Genomic DNA, 12,698 nt, shown 5'->3' with positions numbered 1-12,698 from the left:
GAAAACTTTGATTAAAACCAGGTTTTTTCCACCAAATATTGATGTTGGACTCTTCAAACTTTATGAATAAGAGCTTGTTTTATTTGCATTATTTGAGGTCTGAAAGCTCTGAAGCTCTGAAGTGGATCATATTGCCCCCGGTTTTTCTCTTGTGTTTTTTTGTGGCCATGTATCAGTGTGGCTGGAAAGCTACCTATCCGCTACTTTATTCCACACCTCATCAAATCTCTCCCAATTGCTCCAGATTTTGAGCAAAATATGCTAAATATAACACAGCAAAGAAATAATCAGCATCTATGAGCCACTCTATTGTGTTTAGAACCACAAGTATGAAATGCTCCATCGTGATATTATTAATGCTTTTCATTAATTGCACATTGCACCAGTAAGAGCAGAGTGTGAAGGTTCAATTAGCAGGGTAAGAGCACAGTTTTGCCAAAATATTGCAATGCACACAACATTATGTATGACACACCAGAGTTGAAAAGAGGAAAAGTTGTTGGTGCACGTCTTGCTGGCGCATCTGTGACCAAGACAGCAAGTCTTTATGATGTATAAAGAGCCACGGTATCCAGGGTAATGTCAGCACACCACCAAGAAGGACGAACCACATCCAACAGGATTAACTGTGGACGCTGTAAGAGGAAGCTGTCTGAAAGGGATGTTCGGGTGCTAACCCGGATTGTATCCAAAAAACATAAAACCACGACTGATCAAATCACGGTAGAATTCAATGTGCACCTTAACTCTCCTGTTTCCTCCAGGAAACATATAAAGTCATGGTTGTAGAAGAAAAAGCATGTGGCCCTATTTTTCATATCCTTCATACGTTATAAGTTTTGATTATTGGTTTAGATTAATTCAATTCAGTTCAATTCAATGAATCGCTCTACTTTAATGTCATGAAAACTAAAATATATATATATGTATATATATATTCACTGTTCTGCATCTAATAGAACATAGAGGTCTACAGGACCTGTTGATGAATGATGTCCTGCAAGGGCAAGCAAATCGAAGAAGGACAAGCGGGATGATATGGGAATGACGGATGAGCCTGAGGAAAAGAGAAAGAGAGAATGAGAGAGAGAGAAAAAGAAGACGAAAGAAGATATAAGTGCTAATGATCAAAGGCTATAGAAATGGAAGTAATATAGGGTGCTACTTCTTCTTCTTTGGAAGGGAGAGAGGGAGGGACAGGGGGTGGGAGAAGAGGAGAGAGGACGGGATGGGTTGGAGAGAGAGAGAGAGAGAGAGAGAGAGAGAGAGAGAGAGAAACAGACGCAGGATAAATCCTTACCACATAATGATTACGGCTCACAAGCCTTTGCTCTGACATGGAGTGCAGGAGGAGGCAGGATTACAACTGGACGCAGTAATCCTGAGGCCAGGACGGCACACCACTACTACAACTACAACAATGACCAGCTACTACATGTTCCGCTAACGGAGAGGGCGGAGCCATCCAAACAACTCTATTACTAATACTTTATTTGGGACCTGAGCTTTAACAGCAAAGAATTGATTGATTGTCTTCAAATAAAACAAAAAAGAATAAAAAAGACAGAAAAACTGCACCAAACTGGAACCAAGGCTCCCCTACGAAGAAACCCAGTAACGCAGTAACGCATGAAAGAAAAAAAAACGCTAAAAAAAAGAGAGAGAAAAAGAGAGAGAGAGAGAGAAAGAGAGAGAGAACACTAACGCTAAGCCCGTCACTGGCCTGGACTTGTCAACACAAGAGGCTTCAGCCCGTGCCATCTGTGTGCCAGCCTCCACCACCCGTCTGCATCTGGAGCCCCATCAGCTCTGCTCTAATGGAGGGACGGCACGCGACACGTGAGGAGAGAGCAGGTGAACGAGGCCAACCGGAGGTCCAGGCTCTTCCATAGACTAACTGAAAAAATTCACTCGTCTTCCTCGAGACACTTCCTCACTTCCAGGCTTCCCTTCTGGACCTTCCCGAAGGCTTGGCGACTCTCGGACGAGGCTACAGAGGATACATCTTGCGACTCTTCTTGCGAAATTTCGTAATTTGACAGTACCAGACAGTACCTGATGCTGATGACCTTTTGGAAAGTTTCTCTGGCTCCTTTCTTCTGGCTTTTCCTTGGATTTTCTTGGACAAAGACATCTAAAAGAACATAAGAGGTGAGAGAGCACTTTTTAATTTAACTTAATAAATAAACAGCTGATAAGGAAAAAACATGTTTGGTTCCCTAAAGTAGCAGTTGTGATTCTCAAGCAGGTCATCAAGGACGTTGGGATAATCCTGATGCTTCTGCTCCAACCAAAATTGAACCACACTGGAATTAGATCAGCCAATGTGGAGCGTCTAGTGTTTACTGAGAACCAGTTTGAGCACCACTGTTCTAACAAATCTTTCAACAAATAACTCAAAAGTGGTTCTTTATGGGTAAATTTATGGTGAAATGAATAGTTAATGCTATATCAAAGTGAGAATTCAAAGAACCATCTGAATCTGTGGTTGATATCTGTTGTAAATGGTTCAAAAAAGTGTTTTTTCAAGGGTTCTTTAGTAAAGCTAATAGGTCTACAACCATCCAAGAGCATATAGGGTTCCTATCTATGACAGATCTGTAGTAAATTGTTCTTTAAAGTAGCACTAAAAAGGATGCGAAAGGGTAAGGTTCTTCAAGTGTTCTTTAGTGAAGTGATTCATTTTCATTCAAAGAGGACAAGTCAAAAAACCATCATAAATGTTCTTAAAGCTACAAAAGGTTTATTCTATATGATGGATCCATTATAAATAATTTGTTAAAGAACGTTTTAAACAGCGATTCAATAATACAGCATCCAAAAGGACGTAAAGTTTTCAAGGGATCTTAAATAAAGTGAATAAACACTTATGGTGCTTTTTCAAGAAGCACCAAAAAGGCTGTGAGGTTCTTCAAGGGTTCTTTAGTGAATTTAACAGTTCTACGTAGAGGTAACAGCCTTCACAACCAGCCAAATGCATTAAGTGTTCTTATCAATGATGTATTTGTTGTAAATGGTTCTTTTATAGAACCTTTTAGGGAGATCTGTTAGAGATCTGTTGTAAAATCAACATTTCTCCATAAAAATGACAGCTAAAGAACCATCCAAATGTGTGTTCATAAAGTGTTCATATCAATGATTGATAAGGACAGCACCAAAATTAATGTAAGGTTCTCCAATTTTTCTTTTGTTAAACGGATTAGTTCTACAAAAATTACACAACTAAATATTTCTACAAAAAAATAATATCATAATACATCCTAATAAACTGTAACGCCAGACAGAGTGGAGCGACGCTTGCAGGGTAAAATGAACAAACAGGTTTATTTACAGATAGATAACCAGATGGTACAGATGTTAGAGCCAAACAAACTATTATCTCACCAAAAACCAAAGCCGCAGTAGTATAAACAGTCCGAGTTCGAAACCAGAAGAAGTCCAAACGAGCTAATAAATCCAAAAGGGGCAAAACAAGAGACATAAACCGATAAACCAGAAAAGAGGGTCGTAACGAGAAGGCAATAGAAGGAAACATGAGAAACGCTTAGTATGCAACCAAAGTCGACAATACCTCGCGACGATAGAACACATAAGACAGCCTAAAATAGAAAACATGATGAGCATAACCCGGAACTTCCTCAGAACACAGGTGAATCTGAGCGTCGTAGCGTAACGTGATTGGGCGAAGGAGAGCGACTGACGGTGACGTCATAAAACATAGGATTCTGGGAAACGGAGTCCGGTAGTGTGGAAGGAGACTCAGGCTGCGTAACATAAACAAGTAGAATCTAGTGTTTTGCTGCTTTTTTGGAATGAAAAACTGCACTCAAACCAGCTTTTGTGGATAAGATTGGTGATCCCTGGCAGAAAGGGCTCTTCTGTATGGTGGGGTTGTTGTAAGTGGTTCTTTTTTAAAAAGCACCATAGAGAATTTAAGTTTTTTTTAATGATTCTTCAGTAAAATGAAAAGTCCTACAAAAAAAACTCAACTAAAAGAAATGAAGAGTCCAAAATGCATATGGAGCTCTTATCTATGGTGGATCTGTTGTAAAATATGTTTAAGAGAACCTTTGAAACAATGGTTCTCTAATAAAGCACGAAATAGAATGTAAGGTTCTTCAAATATTCTTCAGTAAAATGAAAAGACCTACAGAAAACCATCAACTAAAAGAACTGAAGAGTCCACATGCATACAGCGCTTTTATATATGGTGGATGTGTTGCACAATTATGCTTTAAAGAACCTGTTAAACAATGGTTCTTTTGTCAAATTAATATGTCTGAATTAAAGTGAAACAACTCTGTTAACCTCTTTGTGCAGTAAACACACACACACACACACAAAAACATACTGTATATGTACAGTGCATACCCAGTGTATATAGTGTATATAGTGAGCACACAGGCCCGATGCAGTGGGCATCCATCGTTGCAGAACCCAGGAAGCTGTTTGGGTTAGTGGGTTAGCAAGAGTTTGCCGAAGCTGACACAGGGCATAATTTGCCCCGATAAATCGCTTTTCCACCGTTATCCAGCTCAAAGTAGCTCCACACCTCCTTGCTAGAATCTGGAGAGCCCTGACATTTAAAACGACTAACCATGCTATTGAGCTGGCTTGAGCTCGGAGCGCCGCCATTACTTCTGACGCTGGTTACGCTATGCTATGCGGAGTCTATGTAGACTTGGAGCTCAGAGCTGAAAGCTAGCCTTATAGGATGTAAACAGTGGTTTTTAATAAGCTTCTTGTGCACTTTTTAAGTTATTAATACCTGGTTTTAAATGTCAGGGCTCTCCGGATTCTAGCAAGGAAGTGTGGAGCTACTTTGAGCTACTGGATAACGGTGGAAAAAGCAATTTATTGGGGCAAATTATGCCCTATGTCGGCCAGTTTGAAGGGTTTCGGACAAACTGTTAAAATGGCTGGATCTCGGAAAGCTGTGGGAGAACGGAGGTAAGCTATTCGTCAAAGGTAAATACTTTTTATCATGTTTAACTACACCAAAAGTCCATTTTACACCGGAGTTTTCCTTTTTTAACATTCAGAACATTCAGAGTGGAAAGGTTCTTTACCAATGCTGGAACCATTAAACATACAAATTTCCTTGTATGATTTACGATGTTCGTCTCTCTTTTTCCATCCTTTCCTGGCTATCCCTATCCTCACTCTCCCGCTCCATCTCTCTCCCCCTCCTCCCCTCCCTCCCTCTCTCTCTCTCTCTCTCTCTCTCTCTCTCTTTCCTCCCTCCCTCCCCTCGCAGAGCAAGATGATGTGACCTTCTGCCAAACTGCTCGAAACCATGCCACCGACACAGCGGGCTCCAGTGTCCACACTGAAATAGGCTCAAACAAGTGCAGACTGGAGAGAGAGAGGGAGCGAGGGAGAGAGGGAGCTGCATAGAGAGAGAGAGAAAGAGAGAGAGGAAAGAAAGAGAGAAAGAGAGAGAGAGAGAGAGAGAGAGAGAGAGGGAGAAAAAAAAGAAAAAGAAACAGGACGTCAGAGTGTGAAGGAGGAATGTGCTGTCAGGAGCCTGGGCTGGATGCGGCTTGCCGTCGCAGGTAAGTGTCTGACTGATCACCTTCACTTCTCTCCGCTGAGCTGGGGAACAACGTGGGTAGTGTGAACTGGTCACCAGCAGCAACTGTTAGTTGTTGTTGTTGTTGTTTGCCTACGGGACATCTGTGTGAATGTGTGTATTAGTGCGTATTTGTGTGTATATGAGTGTATTTCTCAGTCGTATCAGATTTGTATGCATGCAGGGGATAGATAAATGGACCTGTGTGTTTCTGTGTGTATATGTATGTATGTGTGTGTGTGCTTGGTGTCTATGTGTGCGTGTGTGTGTGTGCTGTGCCGAAAACCGTCCCGCTGTGGTGTAAAACAGGTGCTATATCTTGTGCAAGTTCATCCACAGGTAGGACACTTGCTGGGACAGGCTGGCTGTGGATGGGTACACTCACCCTCTCTATATCTCTTTATATCTCTCTATATCTCTCTTTATCTCTCTATCGCTTTATCTCTCCATCTCTTTAATCTGTATCAGGTGAAATTAAGCTTTTAAGTAACATGTGAAGAGTATATGTAAAGAGATTATATGATATATTATATTAAGCTTATTATATTGCTATACCGTGTATATCCGTCTGTGCACAGCATCTGTAGCAAATCTGTAGTTGACCAATTTTGGATTATGTTGGTTTATATATTGATTTGTCATCCATTTATTGAATTTATAGATGCAAAATATTTATATTTATACCCAAAGAAACCTTATGTAGAATCAGAAGATTAGATTGGTTCAGTAATCGACCCATTGTTTGTCAAAGTAATAGTAATTTTTACACTGCCTGGGCAAAAAAAAAAAAAAAAAAAATATATATATATATATATATATATATATATTCCAAGATATTCCAAGAATGTCAGGATTTATGGGGCTGGAATTGTGAAAGAGTGATTCAGGGAGCATGAGATCATCATTGGATTTCACACATGGATTGAGAGAGTTCACCACAGAGTCCAGACCTTAACCTCATTGAGAATCTTTGGGATGTGCTGGAGAAGTGCTGCTTTGTGCAGAGGTCAGACTCTACCATCATCAATGCTGCTGCAAGATCTTGGTGAAAAATTAATGCAACACTGGATTGAAATAAATCTTGTAACATTGCAGAAGATTATTGAAACAATGCCACAGTGAATGTGTCAAGCAGTCAAAGCTAAACGCGGTCCAACCAAATATTATTAGAGTGTGTTACCTTTTTTTTTGGTGGCCAGGCACTGTAATATTGTGCCCCTATGGATTTCCACTATACACTCATATACCAAAAAAAAAGAATGCACCAAGAAATGCTTTAAATGGAATGAAACTTTATATGCTTAAATATAATGATTATATTTGTAAGTATAGGGGAGCAATGTACAATAGAAAGGAGGCTCTAGTACCTTGTTGGGTCCCTCTAGCCTGGACACAAAAGGCAGGCCAAGTAAGCGTTGAAATTTGGAGGAGACATTCCTAGTAAAACCTTGCTGTATGTGGACGAGCATTATCCTGCTGAAAAATGCTAATTGAAAGCCCTGACTGTTGTATGCAATGGCTCCCCAGATTATTACACCAGCAGTTAAGGTATTATGTTGCCCCAAAGCAACAGCAGAATGAAAGATCTTACCACAAGGTCTTCATACTCAAACCTGACTGTCACTGGATCCCAAACAGAACCTTGATTCATTGCTAAAGACAATACACTCCCAGTCCATAGCAGTTCAGGTTCTTTGTTCATGACACCACTACAAATGAAGGTGGTGATGGATGGTGACAGATGGACGTATGGGTGAACAGTTTGTTGAAACAATTCGCCCCTCTCAAAGTCTGTCAACTGGGCAAAATATCTTCAAATGTATCGTAGAGGCATGTCAAGCTGTCAGTGATTTCTCGCCAAGAGGTACACAACCCAAAAGGGAGCTTTTCAATAGGGCAGTGGGGGAAGCACTTTTGCACCCTCTTGTTGGAAACACCCATAGCGCTTTTTTCCACCGAAATAACTTTTGATGGTTCTTGAACCAGTTCCATTCGTGCTTAAAGGAACCGTGGTGCTTTCCACCAGTTTTTTTAAGTAGAACCATCAAAACGTCACATTATACGTCATCAACAGAGGGCGCTGCACAGCGGCGGTGAACAAAAACGGTCACGGTTTGCACTAAGAAACCTAGAATTATTTAGTTTCCACTGTTAACGAAGGTTCCTGGTTCTGGAACCTACTTTTGTTGGTGGAAACTTGGCAAACCGGTTCACAATTAAGTTGGTGCCAGTTCCACACCAGTGGGAAAGCGCTACCAGTGTCTAATCTAAGCACACATATTTGCTTAAGAAATAAATACAATTTGTTTGTAAGTTTTGCAGAGTTTATTTAAGATTATGTCATTTTCATTTTCTGTTGCATATCTACCAGAGGCAGATTTTACACTCTTTGACAAAAATTAATAAATGAATAAACAAATAAATAAATAACTCACAAAGTAGGAACCTGAATGCAAAAGGTATTATGTAAGGTATTAATTACACTTGGGCAAGAAGGCATACAGGTTCCATATGGCATCCTTCTGCACACTCGTAAGTGTGTTGTTGTGTGGGTGAACATTATCCTGCTGAAAGTCCATAAATGTATACGGTATACTATTAAGTAATAAATTTGGGACAAAGTGTTTTCTCCTCTTTTTACTAAAGCACAGATCAGCCTATTAAAATGATCTTCCATGACACAATACCAGTGCAGCAGATATAGTGCACCATGTTGCACTACTGTAACGTTCCTTTAAAGTTCCTGATCTCCTCAGAGAGAGAGGCAGTGACAGCCCACAGTAATTACTGTTGAGTCCACTTATTACCACAGCCAGAGCGCGTATAGCCAGTGCGTTTAGCATTCGGCCCGCTGTGGACGCTCTGTGGTCTACACGACTCTGATTTACTGACTTTTAATAAGAGCTGGAGAAATGAGCTGGGATGAGATGGAGAGGAAAATAAGCACTAAAGGAATGGAAGGTAAAGAACAATGGAGAGAAATTGATAAAAGGAAAGCAGGAAAAGACATCCATATTTTTTAATTTTTTAAATTGCTTTAATCTCAGTGAACACTGTTCCACACCATCTACCTTCTACATTCATTTACACTGCTGTTGTTTCCTGAGCTTTATAGCTTATTGTACAGAAAGCCTGACCAAAAAATGTCCTAATATCATTCAAGGTCACAGGAAAGGCTTGGACAGTTTGAGTCTTAAAATTAAGGCCTTCTAATGATAATTACAAAAAAACATGATCTCATTCATTTTATTCAGTTGAATATTATTAATATTATGTTTTAGTATAATGAACCTATTAAAGTGAATGATCTGGTATGTCGACTTTATTTATTTTTTTTTTCATTTGCTTTAAATGTATTTATGATATTTAAACTATTTATATTACAATTCCAGAATATTTGAATTTTCTTAACATATACACAAATAAACAAATAATTTCAAAAGGGTATAATTGCTTTATTAACTTATAATGAAAAAATTAAATTGTTTTAAAGCGACAGTCTGTAAGTTTTGGTATAATTGGGGATTTGGGGACCTCTCTGGTGAGAATATGTAATTGCACAAAGTGTATGGAAGAGTACTTTTAACAATTTTGATGCAGGTTAATGTAAATGCATTGCTGTGTGATATTATGTTTTTTTTTAGTATATTATTTTGTTAATTGTGTAATATTCATGAAATACTCTCAAAATATAGAGATTGATTACATCCAAAAAAAACTACTAGACCAATAAATATACTAGCTGTTGCAGGGAAGGTCTTCCAGGACACTGTCTTACTTACTTAGAATATTTCGTCCTTTCCTAACTCTTAGGCACATTTGCTTTTAAAGCAACAGTTAGTCAATTATGAGGATTTGGAGATCTGGAGACCTCTCTGGTGAGAATGTGTAATTGCGCCCAGTATGTGGAAGAAGAGACTTTTAATACAAGTTGTGTGAAATTCTGTGTTTATGAGTGTATTCTTTAGTTCATTTTTTAAATTTATGAAATACTGTCAAAATATAGAGATCAGTTACATACAACAAACATACCAGACCACCTTTTAATTGCTTTAAAGCAACAGTTAGTTTGAGGATTTGGGGATTTGGAGACCTCTCTGGTGAGAATGCGTAATTGCGTCGAGCATGTGGAAGAAGAGACGTTTAATACAAGTTAATGTAAATAATTTACTGTGTAAAATTCAGTGTTTTTGAGTATATAAGCATATTGTTTAGTTTATTTTGTTAATTTATGAAATTCTGTCAAAGTATAGACATCAGTTACATCCAACAAACCTACCAGACCATTCTGCTTTTAGAAACAATGGTTGTTCCTGGACAGTGATACCATTAATTTGAATATTTTGTCCCCTTCTAACTCTTTGGCAAACTTGCTTTAAAGCGCAGTTGACAGTTTGTCAATTTTGAGGATTCGGGGATTTGGAGACCTCTCATGTAAGAATGTGTAATTGCGCAGAGCATGTGAAAAAGAGCCTTTTAATACAAGTTAATATAAATACACTGCTGTGGGATTTCTTTTTTTAGTATATTGTTTAGTTACTGTCAAAAAATAGAGATCAATTACATCCAACAAACTACCAGACCATGCATTTTTTTAGAATGATGATATATTAGTTGTTGCAGGAATCCCTGTTTCAGACGGTGAAACCATTAATTCGATTTTTTTGTCCCCTCCTATCTCTTAGGCACTGCTGCTTTAAAGCGACAATTAGTCAATTTTGAAAATTTGGGGATTTGGAGACCTCTCTGGAGAGAATGTGTAATGGTTAATATAAAAATACATTGCTATGTGAAATTCTGTGTTTTTGAGTTTATAAGTATATTGTTTATTTAATTTAGTTTAGTTTAATTTTTGAAATATAACAAACCTACCAGACCACCCTGTATTTTAGAAAGAACATATTAGCCATTGCAGGCATGGTCGTTCCAGGACGCTGATACCATTAATTAGAATATTTATCTCCTCCTGTCTCAGCAATGCTATTGCTTTCAGTTTAAAAGAAAAAATCTGGGGGGACTGCTGCTTTAAAATGACAATCATATCACTGATTGCAATAATGCTGTATATGGGACAATAAATTGTCCAGACAAAACAGTTATTGTGACAGGCCTACTCCCAAAATCTGCTCGAGACTCTGGTGTGTATGTAGCTGGTGTATGACCCTGTACAGATAATATAGGAAATATTGTAATTTTACTGTGTTTTTTAATGTTTCTAAGCTCTTTAGAAACTGCTCACTCTCACCCAATACTACCACCATACACACATACATAAACGCAAGGACACACACACACACACACACACACACACACACAATTTTGTCCTTTTTTCTTTCTTCTTAAAGTCTCACGTCATCTACCGCACCTCCATACCTGGACATTATTCATAGCGGCTGCTTTTTTTTTTTTTCCTCGTCCCGTACAAAATGCAATTCCGTCACAGATGAAAATGAGCAAAAGCTTCTTTTCTCAGCAGAAAATATGCATTCCGAGTCTCGGAGTGTGTGTGTGTGTGTGTGTGTGTGTGTAACCTATCCTGTGAGAGAGTGGCCGAGTGGCCGGCTCAGTTACTTACAGTGAAAAGCTTCTATAGCTGAGAGAAATGTTTATACTACTGGCCGGGTCAGAGGACCTGTAGCTTTGATAGTGCTATAGCACAAAGCTGACCACTTCCAATTACTACACACACACTGCTTGTGGCAAAGAATTATAGTGAAAAAAAAAATCCTGTATGGGGTACTATGTGTGTAGTGTGTGTAGTGTGTGTATGTGTGTGTATGTGTGTGTGAAGGGCTAATGATATACTGTAACACTATAACATTATTGAAATATTAACATTAATCAATGACTGTGGAAAAAAATTAAGAGACCACTTCAGTTTCTGAAACAGTTTCCTTGTTTTTGCTATTTATAGGTGCAGTGCAGGCCACAAGTTTGGACACACCTTCTCTTTTTCAATGTGTTTTCTTTATTTTCATGACTATTTACATTATAGATTCTCACTAAAGGCATCAAAACTATGAATGAACACATGTGGAGTTTTATGTACTTAACAAAAAAGGTGAAATAACTTATAATAAGATTTTTTTATATTCTAGTTTCTTCAAAATAGCCACCCTTTGCTCTGATTACTTCTTTGCACACTCATCATTTGGCATCATTCTCTCAGTGAGCTTCAAGAGGTGGTCACCTGAAATGGTTTTCCAACAGTCTTGAAGTAAGGAGTTCCCAGAGGTGTTTATTAGCACTTGTTGCCCCTTTGCCTTCTTTACTCTGTGGCCCAGCTCACCACAAACCATCTGGATTCAGGTCCGGTGACTGTGGAGGTCAGCTCATTTTTTTGTTAAGTACATAAAACTCCTCATGTGTTCATTCATAGTTTTGATGCCTTCAGTGAGAATCTCTATAATGTAAACAGTCATGACAATAAAGAAAACGCATTGAATGAGAAGGTGTGTCAAAACATTTGGCCTGTACAGTATATGTTTGAGTAAAATGAACGTTGTTTTTTTATTCTATAAACTATAAAGCGGAAAACATTTATTTGCAAAAAAAAAAAAAAAAAAAGAAATGGCTGAAACAACAAAAAAGATGCAGAGCTTTTAGACCTCAAATAATGCAAAAAAAGGAAACAAATTAATATCCATAAAGTTTTAAGAGTTCAGAAAGCAATATTTGGTGGAATAACCCTGGTTTTTAATCACAGTTTTATATGCATCTTGGCATCTTCCCCTCCACCAGTCTTTCACACTGCTTTTGGATAACTTTATGCCTTATACTCCTGGGGCAAAAATTCAAGCAGTTCAGCTTGGTTTGATGGCTTGTGATCATCCATCTTCCTCTTGATTATATTCCAGAGGTTTTTAAATTGTTGAAATCAAAGAAAAGAACATTTTTAAGTGGTCTTTTATATATATTTTTCCAGAACTGTAGATGTAAGATGAGTGCATGCACCAGTGATAAAGAGAATCTCAGCCTAAATGGCCTAATATATAGATCACTAAAATAGGGCAAACAATGTCTTAAATATTATTTAAAAAATAAAAATGCATTACACTTTAAAAGGTGTGATTACATTATATAATACATTTACATTATCATTATTTCAGTGGCTAAAATGGTCTTA

General features: G+C 38.2%; 1 protein-coding gene across 1 annotated transcript in view; it reads left to right on the top strand.

Annotated features, from left to right (window-relative positions):
* Window positions 1–1,405: 1,405 nt before the first annotated feature.
* The window catches only part of grin2ca (glutamate receptor, ionotropic, N-methyl D-aspartate 2Ca), a 136,795-nt gene continuing 125,502 nt past the window's right edge, over window positions 1,406–12,698 (top strand). The window contains exons 1-2 of the mRNA XM_022673735.2: window positions 1,406–2,151; window positions 5,258–5,555. The gene's annotated coding sequence lies outside the window, so the exon portion shown is untranslated. The remainder of the gene's footprint in view (window positions 2,152–5,257; window positions 5,556–12,698) is intronic.

The sequence above is a fragment of the Astyanax mexicanus genome, chromosome 19 (assembly GCF_023375975.1).
Source record: "Astyanax mexicanus isolate ESR-SI-001 chromosome 19, AstMex3_surface, whole genome shotgun sequence".
Taxonomy (NCBI): Eukaryota; Metazoa; Chordata; class Actinopteri; order Characiformes; family Acestrorhamphidae; genus Astyanax; species Astyanax mexicanus.
The sequence above is the reverse complement of the archived record's forward strand: the minus strand, read 5'-3'. Positions and strand labels throughout refer to the sequence as shown.